A 9294-nucleotide genomic window follows, 5' to 3' on the forward strand; every position below is an offset into this window, starting at 1 on the left:
AGTTGGTCACGGGATCATGCATTACGGAATGAGTAAAGTGACTTGCCGGTAACGAGATTGAACGAGGTATTGGGATACCGACGATCGAATCTCGAGCAAGTAACATACCGATTGACAAAGGGAATTGTATACGGGATTGCTTGAATCCTCGACATCGTGGTTCATCCGATGAGATCATCATGGAACATGTGGAAGCCAACATGGGTATCCAGATCCCATTGTTAGTTATTGGCTGGAGAGCTGTCTCGGTCATGTGTGCATGATTCCCAAACCCGTAGGGTCTACACACTTAAGGTTTGGTGACGCTAGAGTTGTTATGGGAAACAGTATGTGGTTACCGAATGTTGTTCATAGTCCTGAATGAGATCCCGGACATCACGAGGAGTTCCGGAATGGTCCGGAGGTGAAGATTTATATATGGGAAGTCATCATATGGTCACCGGAAATATTCGGGGGTTTGCCGGTATTGTACCGGGACCACCGAAGGGGTTCCGGGGGTCCACCGGGAGGGTCCACCTGCCCCAGAGGGCCCTATGGGCTTTATGTGGTAGGGAACCAGCCCCTAAGTGGGTTGGGCGCCATCCACCTAGGGCCCATGCGCCTAGGGTTGGGGGGGCCCTAAAGGGGGCGCCCCCCTTGGCTTGGGGGGCAAGCCCCCTCCCCTTGGCTGCCGCCCCCCTCTAGATCTCATCTAGAGGGGTCGCCCCCCTTCCCTCTTTGCCCTATAAATAGAGGGGAGGAGGGAGGGCAGCCGCACCATATCCAAGGCACATCCTCCTCTGTTTGAGCTTGGCGAAGCCCTGCCGGAGAACCGCTGCTCCACCACCACGCCGTCGTGCTACCGGAGTTCTTCCCCAACTTGTCCTTCCGCCTTGCTGGATCAAGAAGGAGGAGATGTCCCCATGCTGCACGTGTGTTGAACGTGGAGGCGCCGTTGTTCAGCGCTTAGATCGGAATCAGCCGCGATCCGAATCATTTCGAGTACGACTCCTTCATCCGCGTTCTTGCAACACTTCCATTTCACGATCTTTAGGGGTATGAAGATGCACTCCCCTCTTTCTTGTTGCTAGTATCTCCATAGATTGATCTTGGTGATGCGTAGAAATTTTTTAATTTCTGCTACGATCCCCAACAGTCTTGGGATATCACAATATCTCTTATTAACTAATGCACCTATATAGTTGGCAATGGGTGGAAGGCTTGGCCTTTTGCTCGATGTTATGTTCCACTCATGCAGCCTTAGTTCCATTAAACCGGTGTTATGTTCCTTGAATTTTGTGTTCCTAATGCGACCGGGGTTAATGGGCCCCCCTTGACAGTTCACGTTGAATAAAACTCTTCCAGCAAGGCCCAACCTTGGTTTTACCATTTTCCTAATAACAACTAAAATTTGCATAGGGAGTAATTAACCCAAGGATTCTTAATCAACAACCCGAGCCAGTGCTCCTCATGAGTGTTGGTCCAACCTAGAGCCCCTTGCAGCCGCCACCTCGACGAAACTCAAGGACAAGTTTTAGTTGTACGGACTTCTCATCTGGTCATGGCCTGAGACGAGATACGTGCGGCTCCTATCGGGGTGTCAGCATGTCGGGAAGTCTTGCTTGTTTTGTTTTACCATTGTCGAAATGTCTTGTGAACCGGGATTCCGACCTTGATTTCATTATTCTGGTAGGAGGATTTTCCTCCATCGATCGTGAGAGCTTATCATGGGCTAAGTTGGGACATCCCTGCGGGTTTAAACTTTCAAAGGCGTGACGCGGTTATGTGGCAGATGGGAGTTTTTAATATCCAGTTGTAGAAAACTTGACACAAAACCTCGAATAAAATACACTACCTGTGTGAGTAGCCGTCATGGTATCTTTTCGAAGGAGTTCGAAAAGAGAACACAGCGGGGTTATGTAAGATATGTAGGTAGATAGGATCACTTAGTGGTCACTACTAGTTACGATTGTATGCATAGCTTCTCATCTTACTCTGAAAACGTAAGCTAGCCACCTCATATATGCTTAGTGCTTTGCTGCAACTGCACCAAACACCCTTCCTCACCTAAAGCTTTGTTTGTCTTGATACCCTGGAATGCGACTGTTGATTTCTCATGGCTCACAGTTTACTACAACAACAGCTGTAGGTACCTCCGAGTTTGATGCTAATGATCAATAGAGCTTCAGTGGGAGTTCGATGAAGAACGTGGCCGGATGTACGTCAGTTATCTGGACAATCAGTAGTGATGCCCAGTATGGACGATCGGTACTTAGCATGGGTGGTTGTCTTGTATCCATTTGATTTCGTCCATAGCCGGACCCTATGTTCATATTGAATGATTGTATTATACTTGATGATGTTGTGTGATTCATGGTGAGTGTCAGCCAACTGTGCTCTATATCTATCTTTTTAGTACATGGGTTGTGTAAAGATTAACCACTCTTGCAAACAGTCCTCCATGCATTTATGCTGCTAAGTCGTGCCCCGACACATGAGGGATATAACCGCATATACACACGAGGGATATAACCGCATGTAGGGTGTTACAAGTTGGTAATCAGAGTAATCACGACTTAGGAGACCCTGCTTGATTGAACCACTGACGTTGTTGAGTCTAGAAGAAAACCATTTTGAGTTTTAGCTATATATATTGGAGAGTAGGAATTCTTTTTACTCCTTATCCCCTTCGTCTCTCTGATGAGGACTCCTGACTTAGACGTTCTGACTTCACTCTCCTCTTTTTTACTCAAAATTTTCTTAGGATCGCGTGGGTATCTTGGGATTGTTCCGATAATTATTGTGACAAGAACATTGTTCTTGGTGCCTCCTGACATTTAGGGGTTGTGGCGGTATCCCGGGGAGTTGAGCTCTGAGGTGTTGTCGTCACAGTTGCATCATGGCAGTTCCAGAATACCAGAGGTCACTGATGACCCACAAGTATATGGGGTCAACTCTAGCCTTTTCGATAAGCAAGAGTGTCAAACCCAACGAGGAGTAGAAGGAAATGACAAGTGGTTTTCAGCAAGGTAATGTTTTGCAAGTGCTAAAATTGTAAGTAGTGGAGTAGTTTGATAGCAAGATAATTTGTAACGAGCAAGCAACGATAGTAGTAACAAAAGTGCAGAAAGGTAGCCCAATCCTTTTGAGGCAAAGGACAGACCAAAACGGTCTCTTATGATAAACAAAGTATTCTTGAGGGTACACAGGAATTTTATCTACTCACTTTCATCATGTTGGCTTAATTCATGTTCGCTACTTTGATAATTTGATATGTGGGTGGACCGGTGCTTAGGTGTTTTTCTTACTTAAAAAAACCTCCTACTTATGATTAACCCTCTCGCAAGCATCCGCAACTACGAGAAAAGTATTAAGAATAAATGCTAACCATATAGCATTAACTTTTGGATCCAATCGGTCCCTTACGGAATAGCGCATAAACTGGGTTTAAGCTTCTGTCACTCTCACAACCCATCATCTAATAACTACTCCACAAGGCATTCCCTTAGGCCCAAATATGGTGAAGTGTCATGTAGTCGACATTCACATGACACCACTAAGGGAATCACAACATACATATCATCAAAATATCAAACACATATCAAGTTAACATGATTACTTGCAATATGATTTCTCCGTGACCTCAAGAACAAAAGTAACTACTCACAATTGATAAGCATGCTCAAGATCAGAGGGGTATTAAATAGCATAATGGATCTGAACATATAATCTTGCATCAAATAAACCATATAGTAATCAACTACAGGATGTAATCAACACTACTAGTCACCCACAAGCACCAATTTAAAGTTCCGGTACAAAGATTGAACACAAGAGATGAAGTAGGGTCTGAGAGAAGTTGGTGTTGTTGAAGATGTTGATGAAGATAGCCCTCCCCTAGATGGGAAAGTTGTTGGTGACGATGATGACGATTGTTTCCCCCTCTAGGAGGGAAGTTCCCCCGGCGGAATCGCTCCGCCGGAGGGCAAAAGTGCTCCTGCCCATGTTCCGCCTCGAGGCGGCGGCGCTTCATCCCGAAAGTCCTCCTCCCAATTATTTTAGGTCAAAATGACTTATATACTAGAAAACAGGCACCGGAAGTGGTCTGAGGGGGGGCAATACCCACCAGGGCGCGCCTTGGGATCCTGGTGCACCCAGGTGGGTTGTGCCCACCTGGTGGCCCCCCTCTGGTACTTATTTGCTCCAATATTTATTAAATATTCCTAAAAAATCCTCGTGAAGTTTCAGCTCATTTGGAGTTGTGCAAAATAGGTAGCTTGACATAGCTTTTTCTGGTCTAGATTTCCAACTGCCAGAATTCTCCCTCTTTGTGTATACTAATGACCCACAAGTGTAGGGGATCTATCATAGTCCTTTTTATAAGTAAGAGTGTCGAACCCAATGAGGAGCAGAAGGAAATGACAAGCGGTTTTCAGTAAGGTATTCTCTGCAAGCTCTGAAATTATCGGTAATAGATAGTTTTGTGATAAGGTGATTTCCCCCTCCCGGAGGGAAGTTTCCCCGACAGAATAGCTCCGCCAGAGACCTAGATTCCTATCGGTGTACTAGAGTAGGGGTACCCTAGTATCCCGAACTTGTGCACGGGCAGTTGCAGCACCCCGCGGCAAGGCTTGCCGGGTGACCGCCAAGGTCCTCCGTGGTTCCTTCGGAGCCATTCAAGAACAAAGTATTCAAGCCAAGGAGACAAGGCCCCGGCAAGAGGAGCTTGCCGGGAAGGCCAACCAAGGCATCTCAAGGAACTTGCCGCGATGCGCCACGCGTCCCGGCGAGGCCCGGTGAGCGACCAGCTTCCGGACGCGACAAGACAACGACCGCGGCAAGGCGCTTGCCGCGGCAAACTACCACTCTGTACCCGCGCTCCAGCACATCCACCAACGTGTCGCCCTGAGACCTTTCTAGGCGTGCGTGGCAAGAGGCTGTGCGGCCAGCGGTGCGCGGTGGCAAGCGACGCTGACAAGATTGCCATCGTGGCAAGCGGTGGCGTCCCTGACGGTCCCTTTTTGCACTATTTGGGCGACGTAGACGGGCATTTAATGCCTTTGTCCCCTGCCGTCAGGGTTAGGTATGATACACTGTACAGGTAGTTGTACCAACCGCAATTCCTTTTCCATTTTTACCCTTGTCTACGTTGCCACCTGTCGGAGACCCCTTTAGCATATAAAAGGAGGCCCATGCGCAACGTAGAGGGGGGTTGGGGGGGAAGGCAGAAAAACACTCACGCTCGGTCTCGTTAGCAGCTGGTGTGTACTGTAGCACTCAGCGCTCTCGAGCAAGAACTCAATACACTCAGACATGCAGCAGTAGGAGTGTTATCTCTCCGGAAAGCTCCGAAGCTGGGTAAACTGCTCGTGTGCTTCACCTCGATCCGCTCTTCGTGCGATCTCCGCCCCCCACCGAACCGAAAGGGGCTCGGTCCGCCGGTCCCATAGGTGTTCGTGGATCAGTTTCCCCGACATCTTTGGCGCGCCAGGTAGGGGGCGTCGAGGTTGTGTGAACCTGATCCGTCGTTCACACGAGCTCGATCTTCATCTTCTTCATCGACATGCCACCGAAGAAGAAGGCTTCGGCGGCAGCTGTTCCGTCCACGTCGATCCCACCCCCACCGGAGCAAACGGGTGGTGGGGTAGACGCCGGCAAAAGAACGAACATCGACGAGGGAGCTCACGGTGCTGCCAGGTCCAAGGACAAGGATGCGCAGACCTCGGCGTCCGTACATGCACCGCGCCCATCTCAGGAGGCGCAGGACCGACAGCGTCATGGTATTCGCAGTGCCATACGTTTGTTGGACCAAGATCGAGCTGGTGGATCTCAGGGTGCTCAAGTCCAGCATGCACGCCAACATGCTGGCACGAGCGAGACACGGTCGCCTGGACGGGATACTGCTCCTTCTAACATAGTTAGAAGTCCGAGCATATCCCGCTCCTCGCACCGTTCGCCACTGCCGCCCACCACTCCAGCAGAAGCTTTGGCGTGAGCTCAACTGCTCCTGGATTACCCTCCAACGGCAAACAAGATCGATAAATGGAGGGCCACCATTCAGAGTCTCATCGGCTTCGCCAACAGCGACACTCCGCGCCAGCCGAGTACATCACTGCCGCGGCAGGACTGCCAGGCATGAGCCGATGGCGACGAAACCGGTGGGGGTGCAACCACCATGCACTCTCCACCCCGAAGGCCAAGATCGCCGACTCGCCGGATCCACCTTGACAGCGACTCCACCGCATCATCAGATCCACGAGCTCGTCGCGATCAGCGCCAAGTTCTTCACGAACGACAGCAAGAAGACGCTCGTACTCGCATCGAGCGCCGGAGAGAAGCTTGGCATCAATCGGACCAGCGCGCTGGGCCCTCTATCGACATGCATGCACTAGAGGAACCAGGCGACTTGCCGTAGGCGGTAGGATGCCCTGCGTTCTGCGGCAAGTCCAGTGGCCCAGCACGAAGAATTTCAAGCCAGATGTACCAGAGAAGTACGACGGCAAGTCGCATCCGTCGGAGTTCCTCAGCATCTACACCATCGCGGTTCAAGCTGCCGGGGGGCGGGACGACAAGATCCTGGCCAACTACTTCCCGCTGGTGCTCAAGCCCAATGTCAGATCCTGGCTCATGCACTTGCCGGACAACTCCATATCCTCCTGGGCAGACCTATGCATCAGTTTGTCGGCGCCTTTACAAGCGGCCACAAGCCTCATGGCCAAGAGAGCGACCTTCATCTGCTCGCCCAGAAGGAAGGAGAGCCCTTGCACAAGTACATTCAGAGATTCAGCCGCGTACAGCACAACATCCCAGATGTCCACCCTGTCGCGGTAATCAGCGCGTTCCATCAGAACGTGCGAAACCGTAGGATGCGGGAGGAGATGGCGATGTGCAAGATCAGAGACGTCCGTGAGCTATATGCCCTGGCCGACAAGTGTGCACGTGCTGAGGAAGGGAGGAAACTCCCCGGAGAGAATATAGAAGCAGGGGGATCTGATAGTGAGGAGGCTGCCCCGGCAAAGAAAAACCGGCAGCGGAACAACAGGAAGAAGAAAGGCAAAGATGTGCTAGTCGTTGAGCAGTCCGGCAACGGAGGTGGCGCCAAGAAAGCCAAAGCTGGTAGCTCCAGCGAGGAGATTGCCGCAGGCACCAACTACCAGGCTGTGGCGGTCGCCGACAAGCAGGACGGCACCAACAAGCAGTACTGCAAGATCCACCGCACCAAGGGCCATGACCTCCAGAGCTGCAAGAAGGTCGAGCAGCTTGTCGAGCAGCAAAAGGCTGAATACGAGCGACGCGACAAGGAGAAGGCCCAGGAAGGTGCTGGAGGAGCCGGCAAGAAACGCCCCGGCCGAGGAGGACGCCGCGGCAAGGCCAAGCAGCGGCAAGGAGACAGACCTCCCCGCGGCCGCGACAAGGATGAAGATGACTACGACGATGAAGATATGGATGATGACGAGACCGATGAGCAGGAGTTCCAGAAAGCCACAGAGGTCCTGTGCGTTGACGGTGGTGCTTCTCTGCATACTTCACACCGCCAGCTCAAGCAGTGGGTGCGGGAAGTCAATGCGGCAGAACCACCCGTCGAGTCACGCAAGTCTCTGAAATGGTCCAGCACGCCTATCATCTTTGATATTGAGGACCACCCTGATCGCATAATTGCGGTCGGGTGCTTGCCGATGTTGGTTTCGCCAACTATCCGCAACCTCTTGGTCACTAAGATACTAGTTGACAGCAGGGCCGGCTTGAACCTGATCTCCTCCGCGGTACTCCAGAAACTCTAGATCCCTGATGGCGAGCTCGAAGAGACCGGCACATTCCAAGGAATCAATCCAAGAAGGAGCAAGCCGAAGGGAAAGATCACGTTGCTGGTGACATTTGGCAGAGAGTTGAACTTCAGAACTGAGAGGGTCACTTTTGACGTTGCTGACTTTCCATTGCCTTACAATGGGATACTCGGCCGTCCAGCACTCGCCAAATTCATGGCAGCCTCTCACTATGCATACAACATACTGAAGATGCCAAGCCCGATAAGTGTCATCTCTGTCCCTGGCGACAAGAAGGATGCTCTTATCTGCGCCGACAAGATCTACCAGGAAGCAGCAGCCGCAACAGATCGCAAGTCACTTGCCGTTGAAGCTCCCGGGGCGAAGAAGAAGACCAAGTCCGGCAAGAGTTCTGATGCCCACTCCGGCAAGCGCACCTCTTCGGAGTGCTGCGCTACCGTCCAGGACGCACCATCGAGCTCCACCAGCAAGTGTAAGAAGACAATGGTAGCTCCACCAGAGACCAAGAAGGTGTCCGCCAAGGAGGATGGCACTGGTGGTACCTTTACCATCAGTGCCACTCTCGACCCTAAATAGGAAAGCGCGCTCATTGCTTTCCTGCGGGCGAACGTCGACGTATTTGCTTGGCAACCGTCCGACATCCCCGGTGTTCCCAGGAAAGTAATCGAGCACCATCTTGCCGTCTGTCCTCATGCGCGGCCCGTCAAGCAGAAAGTCAGGAAGCAGGCAGTGGAGCGCCAAGAATTCATCGCAGAAGAAATCAAGAAATTGGAAGCAGCAGGCCTTGTCAGAGGAGTGCTCCATCCTACGTGGTTGGCCAACCCTGTAGTCGTGCGCAAGGCAAACGGGAAATGGAGGCTTTGTATTGACTTTACCGATGTCAATAAAGCTTGTCCCAAAGACCCATTTCCCTTGCCGCGCATCAACCAGATTGTTGACTCCACGGCCGGATGTGACTTGCTTTCATTTCTTGATGCATACTCAGGATACCATCAGATCTTCATTGAAGAAGAGGATGAGGAGAAGACCGCATTCATCACCCCATGTGGCACATACTGTTTCGTACGGATGCCTTTCGGTTTAAAGAATGCTGGTTCAACATTTGCAAGGGTAGTCCATGACGCTTTTGAACCGCAAATACACAGAAATGTGGAAGCCTACATGGATGACATAGTGGTCAAGAGCAAGGACAAGGCGACTCTGATTCAAGATCTAGACGAAAGATTTACAAATCTGCGCAAGATCAACCTCAAGCTTAACCCCGAGAAGTGTGTGTTTGGAGTCCCCTCCGGCAAGCTTCTCGGGTTCTTCGTGTCTCAGCGGGGAATTGAAGCCAATCCCGACAAGATCAAGGCCATTGAGCAGATTGAAGCACCAAAGCGCGTCAAGGATGTACGAAGACTTGCCGATTGCGTAGCTGCTCTCAGCAGGTTTATCTCTAGGTCTGCTGAGCGCGCCCTGCCATTTTTCAAAATATTGAAAAAGGCAGGTCCAATGAAATGGACTCCGGAAGCGGAGGCTGCACTGCAGG

Source organism: Triticum dicoccoides, chromosome 2B (genome assembly GCF_002162155.2).
Source record: "Triticum dicoccoides isolate Atlit2015 ecotype Zavitan chromosome 2B, WEW_v2.0, whole genome shotgun sequence".
Classification (NCBI taxonomy): Eukaryota; Viridiplantae; Streptophyta; class Magnoliopsida; order Poales; family Poaceae; genus Triticum; species Triticum dicoccoides.